The 25489-nt window shown below is 38.8% G+C and overlaps 1 protein-coding gene across 3 annotated transcripts in view; it reads right to left on the bottom strand.

Moving 5' to 3' along the window:
- The window catches only part of LOC134226505 (uncharacterized), a 382276-nt gene that overhangs the window by 98949 nt on the left and 257838 nt on the right, over positions 1-25489 (bottom strand). For all 3 annotated transcript variants that reach the window (XM_062707327.1, XM_062707323.1, XM_062707324.1), the window contains exon 4: positions 24999-25261. The gene's annotated coding sequence lies outside the window, so the exon portion shown is untranslated. The remainder of the gene's footprint in view (positions 1-24998; positions 25262-25489) is intronic.

Below are 25489 nucleotides of genomic sequence, written 5' to 3' on the forward strand. Positions count from 1 at the left end.
ATATTTCCATTCTTTCAAAAGGTACATTTGCTCGGTAGACGGCAAGAGACGATATGATTTCTTTCTTCAATTGCCCTTACATGAAAAAAAAACAATGTCAATTTAATTTAATGCTGATGTATCTTGCTGGTAGGTGCGTCAACATTTCAAATGGTCCCGTTTTGACAGGAAGCTTCATTTTTTCATTTTTAATTTGTCACGCCGTACAATTCCGTTCCCAATTATCATGTATTGCCCATATGAAGGAAACCACGTAACTGAATTGCTCAACAATTCTTACTTATACACTGGGTTCTGTTTTTACGTGTTTTACATTTTCTCAATTTTCCACTCGTCCTAAATGTTTAACGCATATTAATTATCATGTGATTTTTCTTTGATTTATCCTGGATTTTTTTAAACATGTTGCGAGGATTTTGGTGGTAAATTGAAGTCACACGATCAAAAATACGAGCGAAAAAAAAATCGTGTGAAAACAAAATCCTGTGTACATTGCACAGCTAAAATAAAAATTATGCCAAATGACTTTATGCCAAACGACCATTATGCCAATCGGCCGTTATGCCAAACGACATTATGCCAAACGGCAGTATGCCAAATGACTTTATGCCAAATGGGGTACAATCCTTGAGGACTGCTGGAATACAGTCGAAGCAGCCAACATCGGGTACGTGGGACGAAGTCGACAGAACAAGGTAGCCGGCAGAACGTGGAACGTTATAGACGGAAGCGGAGACAGCAGTGTCAGGAGAAGCAATACCGCCTGGAAGAAGCGGAGTGCGAGGAAATAGAACAGCTGTGTCGTTCTCAAGAAACATGCAAGTTCTATCAGAAGCTCAACGCTTCCCGCAAAGGCTTCGTGCCGCGAGCCGAAATGTGCAAGGATAAGGATGGGAGCATCTTGATGGACGAACGTGTGGTGATCGAAAGGTGGAAGCAGTATTACGAGGAACATTTAAATACCATTGAGAGTACAGGCAGTGAAAGTCAAGGCAGCGGAGGAGATGACGTCAGTTCAGCGGACGATGGAAGCCAACCAGCCCTTGAGGGAAGTTAAGAATGCCATCCAACAGCTAAAACCAATAAAGCAGCTGGTAAGGATGGTATCGGAGCTGAGCTCATCAAGATGGGCCCGGAAAAGCTGGCCACTTGCCTGCACAAACTGATAGTCAGAATTTGGGAAACTGAACAGCTACCGGATGAGTGGAAGGAAGGGGGCTGGGGCTGGGCTGGAGTGTTTTTTTTTCGTTGACGGCCGCTCGACAACGGACCAGATCTTTACAGTATAGACCGCGTAGAGCTATGGAAAATTATGGACGAGAACAGCTTCTCTGGGAAGCTTACCAGACTGATCAAAGCAGCATCGGTGGATGGTGTACAAAACTGTGTGAATATTTCGGGCGATCACTTCAGTTCGTTCGATTGACGCCGGGGATTAAAACAAGGTGATGGACTATCGTGCCTGTTGTTCAACATTGCGCTAGAAGGTGTCATGCGGAGAGCCGGGTACGTTTTTCAACAGATCCAGTCAATTTATTTGTTTTGCGGATGACATGGACATTGTCGGCAGAACATTTGCAAAGGTGGCCGAACTGCACACCCGCCTTAAACGTAAAGCAACAAAAGTTGCTGGTGGTCTGGTGGTGAATGCATCGAAGACAAAGTACATGCTTGTGGGTGGAACGGAGCGCGACAGGGCTGCCTGGGTAGCAATGTTACGATAGACGGGGATACCTTCGAAGTGGTTGAGGAATCCGTCTATCTTGGATCCTTGTAACGGCTGATAACAATGTTAGCCGTGAAATATCTGTGGAAGTCGGGCCTACTACGGGCTTCAGAAGAAACTGCGGTCGAAAAAGATTCACCACCGCACCAAATGTGTCATGTGCAAGACGCTGGTAAGACCGGTAGTCCTCTACGGACATGAAGCATGGACAATGCTCGAGGAGGACTTGCAAGCACTCGGAGTATTCGAGACGGGTGCTTAGGACCATCTTTGGCGGTGTGCAAAAAGACGGTGTGTGGCGGCGAAAAATGAACCACGAACTCAGTCAACTCTACGGCGAACCCAGTATCCAGAAGGTAAATAGCTAAAGCTGGTGTTCGCTTCTGATACGGCAGGTACGAGACGGTGTGGAGTACAGCGAGCGGGGAGGGAAGACCAGGTGCAAAACGACTTGGCGAGTGTGGGGCGCATTCGAGGATGGAGAGATGCGGCCTCGAGCCGTGTATTGTGGTGTCACATTGTTGATTCAGTGTTATTTGTTTAGATGTAAACTAAATAAATGATTGAACATGGTGATTAGATGCAAATTGGTCTTCTAACTCAACGGATATCTCACTTTTATTCAATGTCAGAGGCCAACAATAACTGCCATAGCCGTCCTAGCTGTCCTAGCCCTCACTCACCTCGTGTTTTTCCTTGCACATTTGTCAATTTTTAGTCTGAAAACAATTTTTACAGGCATGCTGAAACTAAGAAGAGATAAAAATCTGCGTTTCGCTGTTGCCTGTCGCATGCTTTTGCAGTTATGTGCCACTGAATGCGTTATGAAATTTTGAAATTGAACGCGATTCGCCTTAAAGTTAAATTTGAAATTTTTATTAATTTTTAAATGATGAAAAGTCAGTGGAGATCTAATATAGTGGATGTGCATGCAAAGGATGGCGTTGACTCAGTGGTAGTAAAATCGAAACATTTTGATCATTATAAAAACATTAATCAGTGCAACTGAGTACAGTAGATAATCTATTTACCTATACACTTTATTCCTTATTACTACCTCCAGTTTTTCCTAAATTTGCGTAATTTTTTGCTTTCCTAAATATTTTATCGACTATACCAGCGGTTCTCAACCTTTTTCTTGAGAGGTACCCCTTGGAACTTTTACATTAATTGAGGTACCCCCTCTCGAAATTAGGCTTCCAATCCTTTTGAAAGAATAATACCGAGCCCTTTGAAGGGAAGCTCTTTTAAGCTTTTGAATCCCTTCGAAGTAGACTTTCGCGTCTCTTCATTAGAGGCTTCTGAGCCTCTTGAAGGCGGTTTTTGTGCCACTAAAAAGGAGGCTTCCTATGCAGCTTAAAACGACGCTTCCAAGCCTCAGCCTCTTGAAAGAAGGCTTCCGAACCACTTGAAAGTAGACTTCTGAGCATCTTGAAAGAAGGATTCTGAGCCTCTTGAATGGGAGCTTCCGAGCCTCTTGAAAGAAGGCTTCCGAGCTTCGAGAGGAGGAGGGGGCTTCTGAGCCTCTTGAAAGGACGCTTCCGAGCCTCTTTAAAGAAGGCTTTAGAATGCTTTTAAGTCTCTTGAAATGTGGCTTCCAACCCTCTTGAAAGGAGCCTTCCGAGCCTCTTTGAAGGAGGCTTTTGAGCCTATTCAAAGGAGGCTTCTGAGCCTGGAAGGAGGTTTTTGAGCCTCTTGATAGGATCTTGAAAGAAGACTTCCAAACCTCTTGAAAAGAGGCTTCCGAGCCTCTTAAAAGAAGGCTCCCTAGCCTTTTGAAAGAAGGCTTCCGAGCCTTTTGGAAGAACGCTTCCGAGCCTTTTGGAAGAACGCTTCCGAGCCTTTTGGAAGAAGGCTTCCCAGCCTCTTAAAACGATGTTGAAAGGAGTCTTCCGAGCCTCTTGATAGGTGCCTCCGAACCTCTTGAAAGGACACTTTAGAACCTCTTAGAGGGATGCTTTTGAGCCTCTTGAAAGGATGCTTTTGAGTCTCTTGAAAGGGATTTTTAAGCCTCTTGAAAATAGGCTTCCGAGCCTCTTGAAAGGAGGTTTCCAAGCCTCTTGTAAGGCTTCCGAGCCTCTTGAAAGAAGGCTTCCGAGCCTCTTGAAAGGAGTTTTTCGAGCCTCTTGAAAGGACGCTTCCGAGCCACTTTGAAGGAGGCTTCTGAGCCTGGAAGGAGGTTTTTGAGCCTCTTGAAAGAAGACTTCTGAGCCTCTTGAAAGTAGGCTTCTGAGCCTCTAGAAAAGGAGGCTTTTGAGCTTCTTGAGAGGGAGGCTTCCGAGCCTCTTGAAAGGAGGCTTTTGGGCCTCTTAAAAGGGTTTTTTGAGCCTCTTGAAAGAAGGCTTCCGATCCTCTTGAAAATAGGCTTCTTCTTCTTGATTTCCATGCCTCTTTAAAGGAGGCTTCCGAGCCTCTTAAAAGAAGGCTTGAAAGGAGGCATCCTAATCACTTGAAAGGAGGCTTCTGAAGTGCCCAGGAGGCTTCCGAACCTCTTGTAAGAAGGCCTTCAAGCTGCTTGGACGAAGGCTTCCGAGATGCGTAGAAGGATGCTTCTAATCCTCTAGCAACGAAGCAAACGAGCATTAGTGAAAAAAAAAATCATTTTGTTCATTCAACGTTTTGCTCGTTCAATCTTTTGTTCCGCAGCCCTTTATACATTGTGCTGGTTGTGGAAGGCAGAATTCAATTGGGATTTATTGATCGCATTGCATATTATGTACAATATAATTTTTTGAAATAAAAATACACAATTATCAAAACTATATCAATGAGTTTTGATTAGAATTGTAATACGTCCGCCATTACGCATTTTTGTCCGAGGTACCGCTGGACTATACCGTAAACTAGGTGCTCGGAAAATTGTTATCTATATATTTCGCTTCAGCTTCGAGCTAGAAGTGAATAAATTATCGAAATAAATAGTTGGTGCCTTACTCGACGAGTTGAAATCCAAATACCAACTAGATTTCACGAACAGATCATGCAAATGTAATCGAGCTATATCATTATACTTTTATTAGACTTTTTCTAAAATTTCCAGAATTCTTCAGTAATAACTAAAATGATAGGAATCCCTCGATAAGAGTCGTTTTTGAAAAAAAAATCTAATCTTCTATATACATAAAAATAAATTTCTGTCTGTCTGAACCTTATAGACTCGGAAACTACTGAGACGATCGGCGTGAAAATTTGTATGCAGAGGTTTTTGGGGCCGGGGAAGTTTCGTAAGATGGTTTGAGACCCCTCCCACTTTGGAAACTCCCATACAAATAAACCAGAAATTTCTGCATAACTCGAGAACTAATCAGAGAATAAATCTAGGCAATACGAAGTTCGTCGGGTCTGCTAGTGAGAACATAAAAACTTCACTGGCACTCCAAAACCAAAACAGCAAGTTTAATTTAGGTCGTCGCAAAAAAAAAACAGAACATAATAAACAACAAACAGCGACCGTTATCATTCACTCTAAAGTAGTCGTTGAAACTGAGACAAATTACATATTTGCTTAACTGAATGCAGCGGCAGTGCCTGTCGCTGTTGTTGTCGTCGTCTGTCCTCGTTGTTTCGTGGCGGCCAACAATGCGCCAGTAGGTTGTTTACCCTGGACATCTCGCTGTGCCACAGAGAAACCCATCCGGAACGGTATCTGCCTCCAATTTCTTTTCAAGTGCATGAGAACCAATTTCCATGCGTGTCAGGGCGGATTGAAGGGCCAAGAAGATCGCCGCTCTTGAACTAAACGTGAAACATTAAGTGCTTATCTTCGCCCGTGTGCTCGGATTCACGTTGGCTTTAAGCTAAGAGCGCAGACAGATCGTAAGCAAAACGCAGCCCATCTCGACAAGAGTCTCATTAACCAGCCACATTCCCAGTGGGATGCAAATTTTTACTGTTGTTTTAATTGCAATATTCAGCCCAGCTGTTGTTATTGGATGCCCGAGCATATCTTCATTAGCATCACATCTAATTCTCTTGCGTACGTACGTATAAACGATCTAAACGGGGCATCATCATCATCATCATGCCCACCAGGTTGCAGCTTCAACGATGAAGATCCATTCGTAGGAGAACTTTGAGTGTAGAATGATTCAGCCGGCAATGCGGCTGCTGACGAAGAAGAAACGGCAGAAGGTTGAAGCTGCCACATGTTTGCACAACATTCAACGCCAACACCATCAACGTCGGTCGTTGAAATCTGTCTACAATGCAGAACACAAATCAAGGGTGTAACTGACCTGCGAGATGTGCTTTTGCTGATAAATGTTTTCATAGGTTCTTTTCAGCAATTTGGGGAGATACAGGAGAATCTCACTTCAGTTGTGGCGCAGATTGTTGTTGAACGTTTCAGTGCAGTAATTAACTGACGTTCCAGAAGGCTGAAAAGATTGTGTTTATGATTTCTATATATGAAAATCGTGGCTGTGTGTAACACTATTATGCAATCTGGCATGGCATAATGACATGGGCTATTTGGAAAAACTATGGTTAGTTCAAATTTGCTCTTCCCCTTCCCCTCGGGGCCAAACGAGTTCGGCAAAACAATACTAGGCCTAACATTAATAAATTTCCATATTTCGATGCAGCATTCAACGTTTTGACAAGATAAAATGTTCTAGTGACACTAACCTACAATATACCACGTTCCTCCATACGGATCATCGCACTGTTCATACCAGAAAGAGATTAGCTGACGCGTGGTGCGTTGTCTCCCAAGAGCAGCTAAAAGACTTTCTTCATCCATGAGATCTCTTTTTCTAAATATGCATATTAATAATATATTTGAGACAATCTGCAATTGTTGAGAAAGCATGTGATAGCTATGTTTGTACATGGGGCAAAAATATCAATGATTGTAGATATTATAGCAGTTAGGTATTTGCCAGCCACTATCTCCTCGGATAGTTCCCAAAACATTGTTTTTTCTTTATAAACGAGACTTTCAGCCCAAGGGCTATGAGGCATTCTCGAGGTGAAAGTTTAAGTACAACAATGTGTGAACGCCATTTATTCCATTTCCTCTTATCCAAAGCACATTTAAATGAATGTTATCAATGGAAAACAAATTCTTGCTGATAACCACCATGCAATCACAAGATAACCAACAATCCATCACATACTTTCGGCAGTCATATTTCAGCCACCGGTTCTTATTCCGTCACAGTGTTATTGATCGATTATCTGCAAGGGCATTAGATACATGTACAACTCTATTATCAACTCGTCGAGTGCGAATTGATGGTCAATTGAAATTTATTGCACGTAGTGCCTATTTCTTCATCGCAAAAAACAGAACCACTTGGACCGGGATACGATCGACACTCCTTACTGTACGTGCAGTAAATTACATTCGAGATTTTGTCTCCACCTGCATGAATGCAACGACCAACGAAAGTAATAATTTATCGCTAATTGTCATTCCTTTAATTGGTCCGGTGCACAAGGACTTTTTAATTAAAACTCCCCGCTGCGATGAGAAATGGCTGCAGGCCCTGCGAAATCTTCATGGCCAGTGCGCTTTTGGTTGGCTTTTGGATCAAGGAAGCTGAGTTACTGTCGTTGAGAGCACTGTATCGCAATTGTCGCGATGGGCTACAGGTGGGTTTAATGGTGGAAACGGTAAATCTCGAATGGTGCCAACTCTTGCTGCGAGAAGTTATGTCATCATCATGAATTGAATTAACGATCATCGGCTGCGGCATTATTGTGTTGATAAGATGGAAATAACAATTGTCATCGTCGCGTGATGACTTGATGGTGCCCGGTTTTGCCAAATAGCGGAAACAATCAACCATTTATCACACTTTGTCTGGCTTTGACAAAACGTTGGACGTTGATGAGTTGATAAAAATATTAAATTTTAGTCAAGACAATAATCAAATTTCATCTACTGGAATTTTTGTGAACCTACGGCGGCAATTTTTGACTTTGGGACTCCCTCTCCAATCGTTCGAAGGCAAAACCCGCAAATATTTATCTCCATTCAAGTGTGCCAAATTGAAAATAATGTATTCCATTGTCGGCGGATATTGACGCCGGACGAAGCCGCGCTACCATTTTGGAAGAGCGCATGACTGGATCAAAGTCAGGGACAAATGATGTATGCCATGCATTAACGCCCACTATGAAGTGCGAGAAATACATGCAACCGCGACCACAACACGGTGGTTCCAGAATCGATGTGATGGAATAAAATCGACAAACAAATGGAGAATCGTTTTCTCGCGTAACATATGATGATTAACCAAAACCATGATTTTTGATTTTCTTGCATAAACGATTGCCTTCTTGCTAGATTGCTAGGTAAAACTCCGTTCTTGATATTTCTTGATAAACACATGTATTGCTATTTTGAGTGAACGTACATTTGCACCATAGTAATTTAGTAGTCATAGTAATCAATTCAAAATATTGCGAAAAATGCTTCCAAAAAAAAATATTGGTGTCCTTACGTCACAACATTTTTGACGTAGGACCACGTCAGAGCTTAAAATATTCATCTTCATGAAACAACTTCAGACCGAATTTTAACGAACATCGCATGATTATTCAAAACATAGAATAGCATAGTCAGACGACTACTCCACCAACTCAATCATCGACTGTCTTTCAGTGTGCTTACCATGTACAGAAAAAACATAATAAAAAAACATTGTTTATATTGATGTTTACCGTTGAGAGTTCCTCACGGATGAAAATCGGATTCAGTTCTATGTGATAAATTACTTTACTCATTTAAAACGTGTTCAGATCTCAGATAATTTATCTATTTGTAGAATGTGCATTAATATTCAATGACTTTCCGAATATTGACAGTCCAGAGCCGACTATGAATGTCTATGCCTACGACTATGTGTCTGGAAGTGAGCTGACAAGTGAAGAAAGGTGGCCTTCAACGAAATTATTTTACACTCTGATTGGGGTACACTTTACGATTGCGAAAATCGAAGACTGGTTCTTGATGAATTTTAATTTTTTAGGATCATTCGATCGAGGAAGAGTCAACATTTCTTTGTATTCTCCTGAAAATACTAATTTTCAACTATTCATTATCGATAATCGATAAAAAAAATAGAAGTAGGTGAACCAACCAATCACGCACAGGTTGCAGCGATCCCTGCAGAAAGTAAGTCATCGCTGACAGCAGCAACACAAATTTCAATCCTAGGGTTCGAACTAACGTTTAATTGCTTTTAATGACTAGAAAGGCGGATTTTGAAAAGAAAATCAGTTCTTCTCGGAACCTAAAATTCTGGTTCTAAAGGAGCGGTTTAAAAAAATATGTCGAGACAATTTCCAATCCGAAAATTGCCTAGACCGGCACCGGGAATCGAACCCAGCCACCCTAAGCATGGTCTTGCTTTGTAGCCGCGCGTCTTACGCAACCGCATGGTAACTAATAAAAATTATATGGAATTAGTGGTCTATTTTGGTCTAGCAATTAGTGGTCCAGCAATTCTATTTCAGTTTTAATCTTTGAAGTAAATTTATCTCGGATCAACTTTCTCTCGTGCAAACAATGCGTGTTTTGAATCACTAGTAGCAGCAAAACTAAAGCTAGAATCTAGCAAGAAAATGTCTCTTTACGCAACTTTACCATCAAATCGCTGAAGACGCCACCTCAGTGAATAAATTTCCCCCTTCGAATTAAATTCAGGCAATATGCGAATAAATTAAATGCCACCTCTCCCTCCGACGCGCGCTTGTGATTCTTCTACCGACGCCAACAGCAATTATACATTATATTTTATACATTGAAGAAAATTCGTCAACGATCAACTTTATCTTGTATGAAATTGTGATTATGAAAAGAACCCAAAAATGCGCATTTCCAATCAAAAATAGCAACAAATAAAAGGTCAGAATCTTGCGAAAAAATCAACTTTCTATCGCTCATTGGCTTTAGAAGCTACCGGTGAACATATTTTCTGCAGCAGCCATCACTGCTACTGACGCCATCGTAACCATTACGTTTTCTCCCACTTTGAAGACAATTCTTCACGAATCCATGAATCCATTCGGACAATCGTTTTGTTTGTATTAATGGTTATGAAAGAGCATCGAGAAGCGTAAGTCGGTTCTTTTCAAGACAACCAACTCACACGGAAGAGAGTTTATTTGAGACCTAGTTTAATGAAACCAAAGTCGGAATATTGGGGGAATATTTCACCCGAGTTCTGCTGATACTCGATGATTTACCGCCCAATTGTTACAGACACCATTCCTCCGAATGCATTTTCTACAATCTACAGTCAACATATGATGGTGCTTTGTGCTGTGGAGGAAATTCCTCTCAATTTAAGTATCTCCTGTATATGTACATTAGGGTGCCAATGGAATGTATGGGTAAAAATTGACATCGAATTTCAAAAAACGACATTGCTCACAAGTTTCATTACCCCAAAATATAATTCCATGCAAAATCGCTCAATCGGATATGATTTACGGGTGCCTAAAATTCATCAGAGTTTTGAAATTTTTACCCATGAAAATTTTCCCAAGGGGGGACCAAAGGAAAAGTAAACATTTCATCATGGGCAAATATTTCAAAACTCAAAGCAATGTCGGTTTTTGGAATTCGTAAATGTCATTTTCATTGGCACCCTAATGTTCTTGGACATAGTTTCTGCTGCCCCTGCATATATATATATATATATATATATATATATATATATATATATATATATATATATATATATATATATATATATATATATATATATATAAGTGGTCCTGAAAAGGATCATCCTTCCGTCAGCATTTTTTTTTCGCCCAGGTAAGGGCCGATTAACATTTAATCATGCGTCTTAACAATCCGTAACTTAACAGCAGCCAACTATCAATTCGAGACTTGCGAGCAAATATTGAACGCTACCTCTGGCCGACCACACGATGATTTACCGCAAAACTGGAGCAGACGTCATCGTTGATATGAAGTCCGGTCGCCTGCGCTGAAAACCAGCTACTTTGTATCCTGTAAAGTAAGCCCATTAGCCCCGCCTTTTGTTAATAATTATGGATACAAATAATATGTGCATTAGAGTGCGGCTTATTTTTCGAATGTTTCCGAAACCTGGAATTCGTGTGCCCAAACGCTTTTTTATGGCAAAAAAAGAGTAGCCTCAGAATTTCAGGCCAAAATATTGAAGTTTAGAGGTCGCGCAAAGGCCTTTAAGGTGATTTTTTGACCATCAAGTTTAGACTTTCATAAAAATAATCATAACTTTGGCAATTCTCGCTTAACTTTTCAAAAGGACCTAAGTAATATTTTTTTCGTGAATTAATTTGAGTACTGCAATCGAAAGCTTTCATGTTTTTCTGTTGATGGCGCTATTCAAATTAATTCATGAAAAAAATGTTACTTAGGTCCTTTTGAAAAGTTAAGCGAGAATTGTAATTGTAATTAATAATAATTGTAATTAATATTGCAATTAATTTCTTCAGTAATAAATTTATGAAAGCTTTGTGGAACAATATATTCCTTGGAATCTGCTTCAAATGTTGGTAATATGCAGATTTTGATAAAAATTTCTTCTTTTTTTAAGGAAAATCAGTTTTAAAAACGCTCTAACTTTGTCAAATATCAGCCGAATCCGGATATTTTTATATGAAATCAAAGAGAAATTTGTATTCTAATTTTCCTCAGAGCAAATTGATTTTCTAAAACCATTATTTGTCAAGGTTTTAGACCAAATACTGCAACACAATTTTTCTATTGAAGAAGGACGCTTTATAGTAGGCCATAATTTTATTATTTTTATAGCACATTTTAAGTTTTATAGTTTCTTTTCACATGATATTATACCTTTGTCGTATAAAACTGTTTTAGCATAGTAAATTTATTAGAAAACTGCATTACCTGTAGGAATTTCATTATGTTTTATTGTTTTGACGTATTAACAATGTTATGCCATAAAAAAAAGCTGTTTAGAATGACTCAAGTCGAGTCAAGTACGAGACACTGAAGACGACCACACAGTTGTGGTCGAAATACTTATCTGCGAAGATATCGAAAATAATTGGTGGAATTAAATGGAGAGTACTCAATTCGTCTTAGACGGTTGGTTCATAAAAAATCGTTTGAGCACACGAATTCCAGGTTCCTGAAACATTCGAAAAATAAGCCGCACCCTAATGTGCATCCTTATCGGTTAACGCAGGGGCGGGGTTAATTTGCTTACCTTTTTGGATACAAGCAAGCTGCTTTCTTGCACGCGCGAGCTAGGGTAAAATGCCCAATAGTAAGCCCCCAACCAATAGTGGACCCTCCAGCCATTTTTGCATTATTATAGCACAATGTAAACATTTTGCTATGAAATTCCATCGGGAGAACCTACCTTACAGTCCTGTGATTTGATTACATGCATTGGAAATGCTATGGAAAGTAAAATTAAATGTTTTTTTTTAATTCTATAAAAATCAAACACGAGAGTGTCCATTATAGGAATATTTTGGGGGTCCATAATAGGGAAGAAGAACGCCCCGAAACGGAACATAAAAATCCAATGAAGTGTCGACTATAGGGAAGCAAATTCCTATTATGGACCCCCAGGGGGTCTACTATAGGGCGTATTCAGTCAGACTTTAAAATGTTAATTTCAACGAATAATGTCGTGTATTTGAGTATTTTATGTATGTATCGCAAAGAGGAGATGCAGAACTTGGTATTAGATGTCAATCAGAATTAATATGTTGAAAATTTCTTCTCCTTATGACAAAAAGAGCAAAATTTTGCTACTAGGGGGTCCACTATTGGGCATTTTACCCTATTTGTTCGAGATTCCGCGGGGAACAGTCACAGATTCGGCATCGGAGATGATAATCGGCGTGGCTGCTGCAGAAGTTGATCCGCCATTGGCGTGAGTTTTCTACGTTTTTTCCAGTGTCATTAGCAGTATTCAATAGTAGTTATTCTGAAAATTGTGGCCATTGTTGGCAGCAAGAGAAATATTCTACTTTGGTTTTATGTTAGTGGTTCTTAAATTATATTAATAAGCGTAAAAAGAATCTTGTCAGGACCACCATGATAAACGGAAGTTTATTCGTAATATTCTTCGAAGCGAAAATTATTAGCAATGATGTCGTCGGTAACGGTCTGAACGACCGTCTGCATTCAGCAATAGATAGTGAAATTTTCTCGCAAGATTCGGACAATCGTTTGGTTGTTGTTGGTGGTTGTAAAAGTTCGTCAAAAAGGGTAAATCGGACCCGCATATTTCACAGAAGTGAGTTGATAAAGGATGAATTTTCTTCAAATCGACAGAAAATTCAATAACAATGATAGTGTAGGTAGCGGTGATGGCCGTCAGCAGAAAATTTATTCGCTGCGATAGCTTCTGCAGCCATTTATGAGTTAGAAGTGAAGTTTTCTTACAAAATTTAGTGATTTGGTTGTTATTAATGTTTGGAAGGGCAAACTAGTTCATTAGGGTCGCAACGACAAACTCGGGAAATGCACAAAAAGTAAAATTTTAATTAGCAAGAAAAGACTAATTTTCATATTTCTGGTATTCTGTATTCCTTTTCAATTCAGTGAACCCACTAAAAATCAGATTATTTTTCAGCTGTTCTGCTGTTAGATAAAATGATTTGTTTTCAATTATGCGCATTTCCAATCACAAACGTCAACAAACCCAAAACCGGAATTTTCTGAGAAAATTTCACTTGGTGTTTCAGTATTTTGGAGAGAAAATCCTTTACATAAGGCTACGTAGTCCTACGTCACCTTTGCGTACAACCCGATTGATCTGCACCTTTGAGTTTTTCCCGTAAATTACGAATTCTAAATTCTTTAGGAAATGCCTCCAGGTATTCCTTCACAAGTTTACTCAAAAATTGCTTGAGTCATTCAATAAAAAAAATCAGGAATTTCATCTGGAATTCCTCCAGGTTTTCCTTCTGAAAATGAATTCAGACATTCCTTCATAGAGGGAATTCAGAAATTCCTTTAGGAGCTCCTCCGAAAACTTCTTGAGAAAATCCTTCTTCTAAATATATTTTTAAAATGCTTGGGAGATTTCTGCAGATATTCTTTCTAAAATTCTTCGAGAATTCTGTTAGGATTTTTTTTCGGAAATTTATTTAAGAATTCTTTTGGAATTTTCTTTAGGAGCTCCTTTGGATTTTAATTTGATAAATTTTTTGGAGAAACTTCTAAAAACTTCTTAAGCAATTAATTGTTCTGGAAATTTGTTTGAAAATTTCTTTGGGAATTCCTTCAGAACTTATAATTCAAATTCCTTTAGAAAATCATTTGGCGATTCCTTTGTAAATTCCTTTACGAGTTCCCTTAGCAATTTCCTCGGAAATGATTTTAGGAATTTCTTTGGAAACTTTTTCAGTTTATTTAATTCCTTTGGACTTTCCTATGGACACTCCTTTAGCGATTCCTTATGAAAATCCTTAGAAAGTTTCTGATCCAAATTGATCTAGGGTTTCTTTAGAAAGTTCCCCCAGGAATTATTTGGAAAAATCCTTAGAGGTTTTACATTTTTTTGAATACATTCGGGGCAGTACACTTATTACGTAAGCAATTTTTCTGGGTTTTTTGACCCCCCTCCCCCCCTGTAAGATTTTTCCCATACAAAAGATTTTTTATTTATATGGCGCGTAAGACATTAACAGACCCCCCTCCCTCCATAAGTGCTTACGTAATATGTGTACGGCCCCTTCCCTAATTAATATCATTAAGACTTTCTCAGATTTCTGCAGTAATTGGTTTTGGAATTCTAGTAGATGCATAAGTATTATATTTTCAACAGGTTTTGATCACCGCCTACTCAATCTTTCGAACTTGAATTCGTTTTTCTTAGTGAAATAAAAACTTACTTTTGATTTTCAACGTTTCAACCAATTTGTTTTTGTTTGCCATTTTTTTTTTATTGTATAAATTATATTAATGAGAATGACCGATAAAAAAACCAAGTAGGTTGAAACGTAAAAAATTAAAAGTGAGTTTTTATTTAATATTAATATATTTTTTATTAATATTATTTTTTAATTTTTATTTCAAGTTTTAAAGAAAAGTATTAGATTGCTTATGGCAATCCTAATTTTATGATCAACATGTTTTGTTCAAGCCGGTATTTTATGGTATTAGATGTCCATGTTTTTCATCATAGCAGCCAACGTTTAATACTTGAGGTTAAGCAAATCAAAACAATAAACTTGACATACAAGATTGCTAATGGCGCTCCTTCTCGGGTGCCCAATATATAGTTTGCTTCGATCTAGCAGCTAAAGTACCGGTACTACAAGTGTCAAACTGATGTTGATGATGATGATGATGATACTACCATCTATTGTAGCAAGGCACCTGCCGATAGCACTGGCCATATCTGAGAAACGATTTGATCATGATTATACTACTGTTTGTATTTCATCAAACTCCTGTATGAAGGGCCAAAAATGGGTGGGGTGACAGAGACACTTATGTGAATCCACGGGATGAATACTACAAGTGTCAAACTGATGTTGGTGATAAAAACAAACATGCACTACAGCATGATGCTTGGTGAACGGCCTAACTATGCTTATTGAAGCATATTTCAACAAAATAGATATAATGACTATAGCGCCACCAGCATTATAGTACTAATGTTCTATTGGTCGAATTATGTTGATCACAAATGCCTTTAGTGTATAATTTTGCTTCTACTGGAATTCTTAAGAAATTCATTTGAAGATGACAAAACGTTTTTTGTTCATCGATCCATTAATATTCAATACATTTTTACTTGTATGATTTGATTGAAAAATTTATTCAAAATTATGGATCGTTTTCATCTTTTGAGAGAGTTTCACTCATGATGTATTGATCACCGAGACTAACTGTCGAGAAAAGTGTGTGGATTAGTGTTCAAAGTAAGAGGTAGCTTCGTAAAATACCCAAGAATTCTTTCGGAAGCCCCTCCAGTGATTATTAAAATACGCGTAATGACGGTGTATATAATTGAATTTAAGGATAAATATTCAGTTTGGTGGGCCGTGCCCCAGCTCAGCTTCGTAGGTGGAAGCGGATAGCAAATGAAATTCGTGAACGAATTCGTGGACAGAATCGGCCCCTCACATATAGATCGAAACGAAATCTGTGAACAAGCACCTAGCTACTAGAACCTAGCTGAACATCGCCGCAGAGTCGACTTGAAATATAAAAGACAGAATCGCCGTCTTCGACCAGAGGTTGCACAGACTGAACACTTAACATCTAGCATGAGACAACGGACAGGACATTCACACAACACCCAGTGGACCACCCAAGAAACAATTGTTGTTTGAAGAAATGTCTCTTACAGCTACGCTATTCAGCTGTATGTTTAATTATAAGTGATTTATTGCATTTGATACTACTATACCAACCTTGTTCGCCCAAAAATGGAGAATCTATTCAACAACAGTAGTTCTATAAGCATGTTGAAATAAATGTTTAAGCTATCACCTTGCCTCGATTGTTCAACTGCAAAAACAATAAAAGAGCTACAACAACATTAATTCAACGCTTGTTACTACAAAGCTTATTACCCGAACTAATAAAGCGTTTGTTCAATGTTTTACAAATAAGGCTGTTTGATATACTTTTGTTAGTGTAATATAGAAGATTGGAGGAAACTATTATTTAACATTAGTTTGAGAAATAACGTTGGTTTTGGTGGCTATAATACATCTAGCTTCTGCAGCCATTTATGTGTAAGAAGTGAAGTTTTCTTACAAGATTTAGTCTCTTGGTTGTTATTAATGTTTGGAAGGGCGCATTATAAAGAACTGACCTAGTTCATTAGGGTCGCAACGACAAACTCGGGAAATGCACAAAAAGTAAAATTTTAATTAGCAAGGAAAGACTAATTTTCAAATTTCTGGTATTCTGAATTCCTTTTCAATTCAGTAAACCCACTCAAAATCAGATTATTTTTCAGCTGTTCTGCTGTTAGGTAAAATGATTTGTTTTCAATTATGCGCATTTCCAATCACAAACATCAACATACCCAAAATCGGAATCTTTTGAGAAAATTTCACTTGGTGTTTCAGTATTTTGGAGAGAAAATCCATTACATGAGGCTACGTAGTCCTACGTCACCTTTGCGAACAACCCGATTGATCTGCACCTTTGAGTTTTTCTCGTAAATTACGAATTCTAAATTCTTTAGGAAATGCCTTCAGGTATTCCTTCACAAGTTTACTCAAAAATTGCTTGAGTCATTCAATAAAAAAATCAGGAATTTCATCTGGAATTCCTCCAGGTTTTCCTTCTGAAAATGAATTCAGACATTCCTTCATAGAGGAATTTCAGAAATTCCTTTAGGAGCTCCTCCGAAAACTTCTTGAGAAAATCCTTCTTATAAATATATTCTTAAAATGCTTGGGAGATTTCTTCAGATATTCTTTTAAAAAATTCTTCGAGAATTCTGTTAGGATTTTTTTTTCGGAAATTTATTTAAGAATTCTTCTGGAATTTTCTTTAGGAGCTCCTTCGGATTTTAATTTGATAATTTTTTTGGGGAAACTTCTAAAAACTTCTCAAGCAATTAATTGTTCTGGAAATTTGTTTGAAAATTTCTTTGGGAATTCCTTCAGAACTTATAATTCAAATTCCTTTAGAAAATCATTTGGAGATTCCTTTGAAAATTCCTTTACGAGTTCCCTTAGCAATTTCCTCGGAAATGATTTTAGGAATTTCTTTGGAAACTTTTTCATTTTATTGATTTCCTTTGGACTTTCCTATGGACACTCCTTTAGCGATTCCTTATGAAAATCCTTAGAAAGTTCCTGATCCAAATTGATCTAGAGTTTCTTTCGAAAGATCCCCCAGGAATTATTTGGAAAAATCCTTAGTAGATTTACATTTTTTTAAAATACATTCCCTAATTAATATCATTAAGAAATTCTCAGATTTCTGCAGTAATTGGTTTTGGAATTCTAGTAGATGCATAAGTATTATATTTTCAACAGGTTTTGATCACCGCCTACTCAATCTTTCGAACTTGAATTGGATTTTCTTAGTGAAATAAAAACTTACTTTTGATTTTCAACGTTTCATCCAATTTGTTTTTGTTTGCCATGTATTTTTTTTATTGTATAAATTATATTAATGAGAATGACCGATAAAAAAACCAAGTAGGTTGAAACGTAAAAAATTAAAAGTGAGTTTTTATTTAATATTAGGGGAGGAGGTTCGGTTGTGGGCACCGTTCGGTTATGGGCACCCCTATGTATCTTTTGACAGATAAGAGATGCTGTCATTCTGACAACCGTCATTTGTTTGCTATAATAGCATGATGTTTTGTGCTCAATATCAAACCGGATGGGCATCTCTACTTTGAACTAGAAACAAATAAATTTTTCGTACAAGAAAAACAACACGAAAGTTTTTTTGGCCTTTTTCAAAGTGTCATAAATTAAAGGATTTAATTCAAAAAGTGAGTTCTAATGCGTATTTACACAGTAAATTTAATCTATTTTGAGGCCCAATGTCGATTGCCATCAAAATTTTAGCGCGAATTTTTTTCTTCTCGTTCCAAAAAGGCTGCGAAATTCGGTTGTGGGCACCTTTATTGGTTCGGTTATGGGCACCCTCATTTTATTGATAAATCATTCAATATCGTTTTACTTGTCCCTTAACTTATTTTTAATAACGTTTTAAGGCAGTTTTTATAATTAGTTTGACATAATTGTTCGAAATAATGAGTTTATTTAATATTTTTGTTCTTTGGGCATGTCTAGTCATTATACACACACTTTTTGGAACAAAGCGTTGACCGATTTGCTTGCAACAAGTTGCATTCGACGGGGAATGCTTTCCCATTGTTTCCTATTAAAAATTGGTCAGATCGGACTATGGGATCAAAATTTATGGCCAAAATATCATTTTTTGAAATGAACGAGAAAGGCACTATTGCCGCTAGGGTGATTAATCAGGATATTTTTGACTGTGATGCATACCAATGAAACGTAAATCAATGAAAAATTAAAACCCATTTACCTAAAGTGCTATTTAGACCTTTCTTATGTGATTTTTTTCAACATCCTCCTTAATGCACCGAGGGAGGCATCATCACTGCTAGGTGAATTGATTTGAGTTTTTCTAGCGTCTCCTGGCTTTTAGAATGAATAAAGTATTCCTTGTCTTTAAATCTGGGTGGTTTTTATTCATGCTTCTTTATTTTTAGCTAAGTTTTCAAGGGTGTCCACAACCGAACCACGAAATGAAAATGTCCAAAAATGTCAAATTTTCTAAATTGTCAATATTTTTTTCTAAATCGATGAAATCATATTAATTTCTTTGCTAGTAGTAAGGTTATAAGTTTAGCTTTCGATTGCTATGCACATGTCGACATAAGATCAACCAGGGCCAAAGTTATGGACCAAACACAAAAGGGTGCCCACAACCGAACCTCCTCCCATAATATATTTTTTATTAATATTATTTTTATTTTTATTTCAAGTTTGAAAGAGAAGTATTAGATTGCTTATGGCAATCCTAATTTTATGATCAACATGTTTTGTTCAAGACGGTATTTTATGTATTAGATGTCCATGTTTTTCATCACAGTAGCCAACGTTTAATACTTGAGGATAAGCAAACCAAAACAATAAACTTGACATACAAGATTGCTAATGGCGCTCCTTCTCGGGTGCCCAATATATAGTTTGCTTCGATCTAGCAGCTAAAGTACCGGTACTACAAGTGTCAAACTGATGTTGATGATGATGATGATGATACTACCATCTATTGTAGCAAGGCACCTGCCGATAGTACTGGCCATATCTGAGAAACCTTCTAGCAGAAGCTCCCAAAGCTTCTAGCAGAAGCTCCCAAAGCTTCTAGCAGAAGCTCCCAAAGCTTCTAGCAGAAGCTCCCAAAGCTTCTAGCAGAAGCTCCCAAAGCTTCCAGCAGAAGCTCCCAAAGCTTCCAGCAGAAGCTCCCAAAGCTTCTAGCAGAAGCTCCCAAAGCTTCTAGCAAAGGCTCCCAAAGCTTCCAGCAGAAGCTCCCAAAGCTTCTAGCAGAAGCTCCCAAAGCTTCTAGCAGAAGCTCCCAAAGCTACTAGCAGAAGCTCCCAGAGCTTCTAGCAGGAGCTCCCAAAGCTACTAGCAGAAGCTCCCAAAGCTTCTAGCAGAAGCTCCCAAAGCTTCTAGCAGAAGCTCCCAAAGCTTCTAGCAGAAGCTCCCAAAGCTTCTAGCAGAAGCTCCCAAAGCTTCTAGCAGAAGCTCCCAAAGCTTCTAGCAGAAACTTCCAAAGCTTCTAGCAGAAGCTCCCAAAGCTTCTAGCAGCAGCTCCCAAAGCTTCTAGCAGAAGCTCCCAAAGCTTCTAGCAGAAGCTCCCAAAGCTTCTAGCAGAAGCTCCCAAAGCTTCTAGCAGAAGCTCCCAAAGCTTCTAGCAGAAACTCCCAAAGCTTCTAGCAGAAGCTCATAAAGCTTCTAGCAGAAGCTCCCAAAGCTTCTAGTAGAAGCTCCCAAAGCTTGTAGCAGAAGCTCTCAAAGCTGCTAGCAGAAGCTCTCAAAGCTACTAGCAGAAGCTCCCAAGGCTTCTAACAGAAGCTCTCAAAGCTACTAGCAGAAGCTCCCAAGGCTTCTAACAGAAGCTCCCAAAGCTTCTAGCAGAATCTCCCAAAGCTTCTAGCAGAGCTCCCAGAGCTTCTAGCAGGAGCTCCCAAAGCTACTAGCAGAAGCTCCCAAAGCTTCTAGCAGAAGCTCCCAAAGCTTCTAGCAGAAGCTCCCAAAGCTTCTAGCAGAAGCTCCCAAAGCTTCTAGCAGAAGCTCCCAAAGCTTCTGGCAGAAGCTCCCAAATCTTCTAGCAGAAGCTCCCAAAGCTTCTAGCAGAAGCTCCCAAAGTTTCTAGAAGCTCCCAAAGCTTCTAGCAGAAGCTCCCAAAGCTTCTAGCAGAAGCTCCCAAAGCTTCTAGCAGAAGCTCCCAAAGCTTCTAGCAGAAGCTCCCAAAGCTTCTAGCAGAAGCTCCCAAAGCTTCTAGCAGAAGCTCCCAAAGCTTCTAGCAGAAGCTCCCAAAGCTTCTAACAGAAGCTCCCAAAGCTTCTAGCAGAAGCTCCCAAAGCTTCTAGCAGAAGCTCCCAAAGCTTCTAGCGGAAGCTCCCAAGGCTTCTAACAGAAGCTTCCAAAGCTTCTAGCAGAAGCTCCCAAAGCTTCTAGCAGAAGCTCCCAAAGCTTCTAGCAGAGCTCCCAAAGCTTCTAGCAGAAGCTCCCAGAGCTTCTAGCAGGAGCTCCCAGAGCTTCTAGCAGGAGCTCTCAAAGCTTCTAGCAAAAGCTCCGATTTGATCATGATTATACTACTGTTTGTATTTCATCAAACTACTGTATGAAGGGCCAAAAATGGGTGGGGTGACAGAGACACTTATGTGAATCCACGGGATGAATACTACAAGTGTCAAACTGATGTTGGTGATAAAAACAAACATGCACTACAGCATGATGCTTGGTGAACGGCCTAACTATGCTTATTGAAGCATATTTCAACAAAATAGATATAATGACTATAGCGCCACTTAGCATTATAGTACTAATGTTCTATTGGTTGAATTATATTGATCACAAATGCCTCTAGTGTTCTAATACATAATTTTGCTTCTACTGGAATTCTTAAGGAATTCCTTTGAAGATGGCAAAACGTTTTTTGTCCATCGATCCATTAATATTCAATACATTTTTACTTGTATGATTTTATTGAAACATTTATTCAAAACTATGGATCGTTTTCATCTTTTGGGAGAGTTTCACTCATGATGTATTGATCACCGAGACTAACTATCGAGAAAAGTGTGTGGATTAGTGTTCAAAGTAAGGGATAGCTTCGTAAAATACCCAAGAATTCTTTCGGAAGCCCCTTCAGTGATTATTAAAATACGCGTAATGTCGGCGTATATAATTGAATTTAAGGATAAATATTCAGTTTGTTGGGCCATGCCCCAGATCAGCTTCGTTGGGGAAGCGGATAGCAACTGAAACTCGTGAACGAATTCGTGGACAGAATCGGCCCCTCACATATAGATTGAAACGAAATCTGTGAACAAGCACCTAGCTACTAGAACCTAGCTCAACATCGCCGCAGAGTCGACTTGAAATATAAAATGTTGAATTAGCTTGTTCGATTCCGTCTGGGATCTTCCACACTATGGGGTAGTTGTACTGGGTAGATTTGCGGTAACTCTTCAAAGAAGCAATAAATTGAACTCATGAGAATAGTTTGAAACTCATGATCGCACCACTGTTAAGCCACAGATTAACCTATTCCAAGGACGGAAATGTCCACCACATTCCTAGTCACCTTCAGACGATGGTTCATTTGTTCGGTGAGGAAGTTACTCTCCGATCAGGAGTCTAAAAGTGCTCCCGCCGGAAACTGATTTCCTTGAAAATCTTCGATGATCACCACTGCTGTAGCTAGCAATGCCTGAGACGAATAACAACGAGGAGTTGGAAATTGTGGCATCAGAGACCGCCTTGTTGTTGTTTGAGGCAATTTCGACAGAGACCATGAGGACGTAATAAAGACTCTACCAGATGACAATATCCGTTCAAAAACTGGGTACTGGAAAAGAAAGTGATCAGTTGACCGAAAAAGCACAACTTCGTCTGTTCTTCTGAACAGTGTTGAAACTTTTTTTTCACTCAGGCTGGTTTTGGCTTCAGAGCTAACAATGAAATTGTGAAATTTGCACCATTAACCATTTGATATTTTTGATGAAATTGTTGGCAGTTCGAGAGTTTTTACTACCGCACATGTAGTTCGGATCTCGAATCACCAATCTAGATGAAAACATTCTTGAAAATACATCTGAAACACAGCCAAAAATGCTAAAAGTTCGTTTTTCCCCGGAGGTGAATATTACCCCAGTTTCCCCTACGAATAGTAGTGACATGTTTTTGACAATGAAATCTCGCTTAACTTTTCAAAAGGACCTAAGTAACATTTTTTTCATGAATTAATTTGAATAGCGCAATCAACATAACAACATGAAAGCTATTGATTGCGCTATTCAAATTAATTCATGAAAAAAATGTTACTTAGGTCCTTTTGAAAAGTTAAGCGAGAAATGAGATAGTCGTAGAAAACTCGAACCTCATTTTTCTTGATTCAGCATAGTTGGCTTTTCGGCCCTAATCATATGTTGCTCGAGATTTGTATTAGCCGTGATCTAGACCAGTTACATGATAAGAAAAAAATCCAACGCTAAAACTTCCTGGACCGGACCGAAACTCAGTCCTTCCTGTATAATCTACTGTGTAGCTTCATATCTTACCACTGATCTCCGAAAGTGGAATTTTTTTTCATAATTACGATTGTTGGAACACCTTGCATAGAGAAGGCCGATTCCGATCTATACCGGACTGTTTTTGTTTACCAATAAACGAGGCTCAGTTCAAGTTCATTCAGGAGAGTCAGTTAGCTAGGATAATTAAAACATTTATATTTCTACTGAGTCAGACTTTGTATGCAAATTGGAATAAAATAAAATTTTATTAGGAGCGAATCGTTTGAACGAGGTTTAATGGCCTGAATTGAATTCCACATCAGCAATATTCATCCCAATCAGAAGTCAATCCAGCTAGCAGTGATAGTGTATTTTCTCGAATTATGAAACATGAAGCATATTTACCATTGTTTTTGCATTAATTTATACAGATTTCCATTCGTTAATTAATTCATAATTCATCCTATTCCTATTGTTATTAGCTTGTAACGGACCAGTTTATCGTAACGCAGTTGTGCTATAATTGGTAAAAAAAAGGTTGGTGTTATGGCTAATTGCGAGAAAGGCAGTATCACTACTAGGTGAATTGAATTGATTTTTTTATTATACGCGTCGTAAATTATTTCGGCAGTGTATTGTCCTACAAAAGAGTTAGCCAGTTGATATGATAAGGGCAAAGTAGCTTAAGTAGTGCTGGTTGCCTGTTTAGCGATTTATAGACGGAGTTGTACCTGCGTCTACGGTATGGTTTACCAGGGTTTGCGGCGGGTACGTGAATGCATTTAGCTGCATTGCCAAGTTCACCAAACACGTGATGGGTTGCGTGCCGGATGGTATCGATAAAATCACGCTAGGCTGGGTTTTATTTTGTTGATTCATAATCTGACATGTGCATCTTTGTCTGCCGTGAATCGGTTCCCCTGACATTGGATCTTAAGTTGAACTTTTAACATTTTGTCCAACTCTGAAAGTTTTATATATATTTATTTATTATTCGCTCATTTTGGTCCTCTCGTGTCGATCAAAGAGTTAGATCGTCACCACATTTTTTTAACTATGATGATGTCTTTATGAGGGAACTGTTCCGATCTCCATCTCACTGAACATAATATATGCATCTCATTGAGAAACAATGAAATACGGCACCAATTTCGTCGCTTATTTTATGTCGTTTTCGTTTTTGAGGTGTAGCAACACCGTTTAGTGCAGCATTTTGCACGACAAAAACGAACGTTTTGAGTGCAGTTGGGATTGTTTGTTATGGATACCTGTTGGATACCATAAAAAGAAAACAATAACAACGGGAGAAACTTGACAACAAACTACACTACACGGCACACTCTGATTTTTTCTGGTGCTATACTGCTTGTTACAGTGCAAGAAAAATGCTACACACTTAAAAATTTTCGCCGAGATCTCAGCATTTTTTGTTTATTTTCCCGAGGTGGGCACCGCCGAGTTTCAGCAAACACGATTTTTACCGAGATCTCAGTAAAAGTGACGTTTCATTTGCCGAGATACGGTAAATATTTTGCCGAAAATCAGTAATAAACCAAATTTTCTGCCGAAGTTCAGTTCTGAAATTTACTGAGCTACGTGGTGCCCGATTTTGCCGAGCTCGAGAAACAAAAACTTAGTGTATACACTGGTGTAGCACGAAAATCAAAAACGAACATTTTCGGTGCAAAAGTGTAGCACGAGTGTAGCTACACCGCAAAAACGAAACCGACATTAGTAAACACTGCTGAAAAATATCACAAAAATAAGAAACAAATCAAATATCTTTCGATTGCTTTGTTTTTAATGGGAAGAACATCGGAGCCATGAAATGAAGTCCAGGAGCAGTTCCTCTATGTATTAGAAATGTAAAACAAATATTATGTCTCTCAATATTAGCTAATCTTTTTGCTTCTAGTAGGATTGGCTGCTGTTTGATAAAATAACATACAGAGGAACAGGGATGATTCTAACAAGAACAGAATATTTCTAAATAATGGTTAATTAAAACGGCCATTTTAACTGATAAATCTCGCAAAAGTTGTTGAACAGACCAAACATGCATCAAAATGTCTACTTACCAAGTGTAAAAGACGCGAAACTGGCTCGGCTAGTGGTAACTCGATTCATCAAAACCTAAAGTAGCAGAGCTGCCCCCTCTACGATGATTGATGTCTCCGTCCAGCGGGATCACCTTCAGAGTCAGGGGGAGGGGTCGTTGATCGGTGCCGTAGTCTTCTTGTCGTCGGATCGGGTTGGATCTGTGGCGCAAATTGGGCCACCGAAGAAACACCACCGGCCTCAGGTTGTGTTCACCGTTCCATGGCGAATTGTGGTTAATGTTCTGGAAAGCAGAAACATAGACGAATTTGAAATGGATGGCACAATTTGAAATTCAATTGAGATCTGTATTTTTTGCGCTATTCAGAAATGAGGGAAATTTTCCAACCCAACAACAAAGGTCAGTGACTCGAATGGTACCCTACAATATGGTTCACCGAACCGCCATCATTCGTCGAATCGAATGATGTTGGACTTCAATCGTTATCAGGTTACCAGTTCCCGCAGTGTG

This window comes from Armigeres subalbatus, chromosome 3, assembly GCF_024139115.2.
Source record: "Armigeres subalbatus isolate Guangzhou_Male chromosome 3, GZ_Asu_2, whole genome shotgun sequence".
Lineage (NCBI taxonomy): Eukaryota > Metazoa > Arthropoda > Insecta > Diptera > Culicidae > Armigeres > Armigeres subalbatus.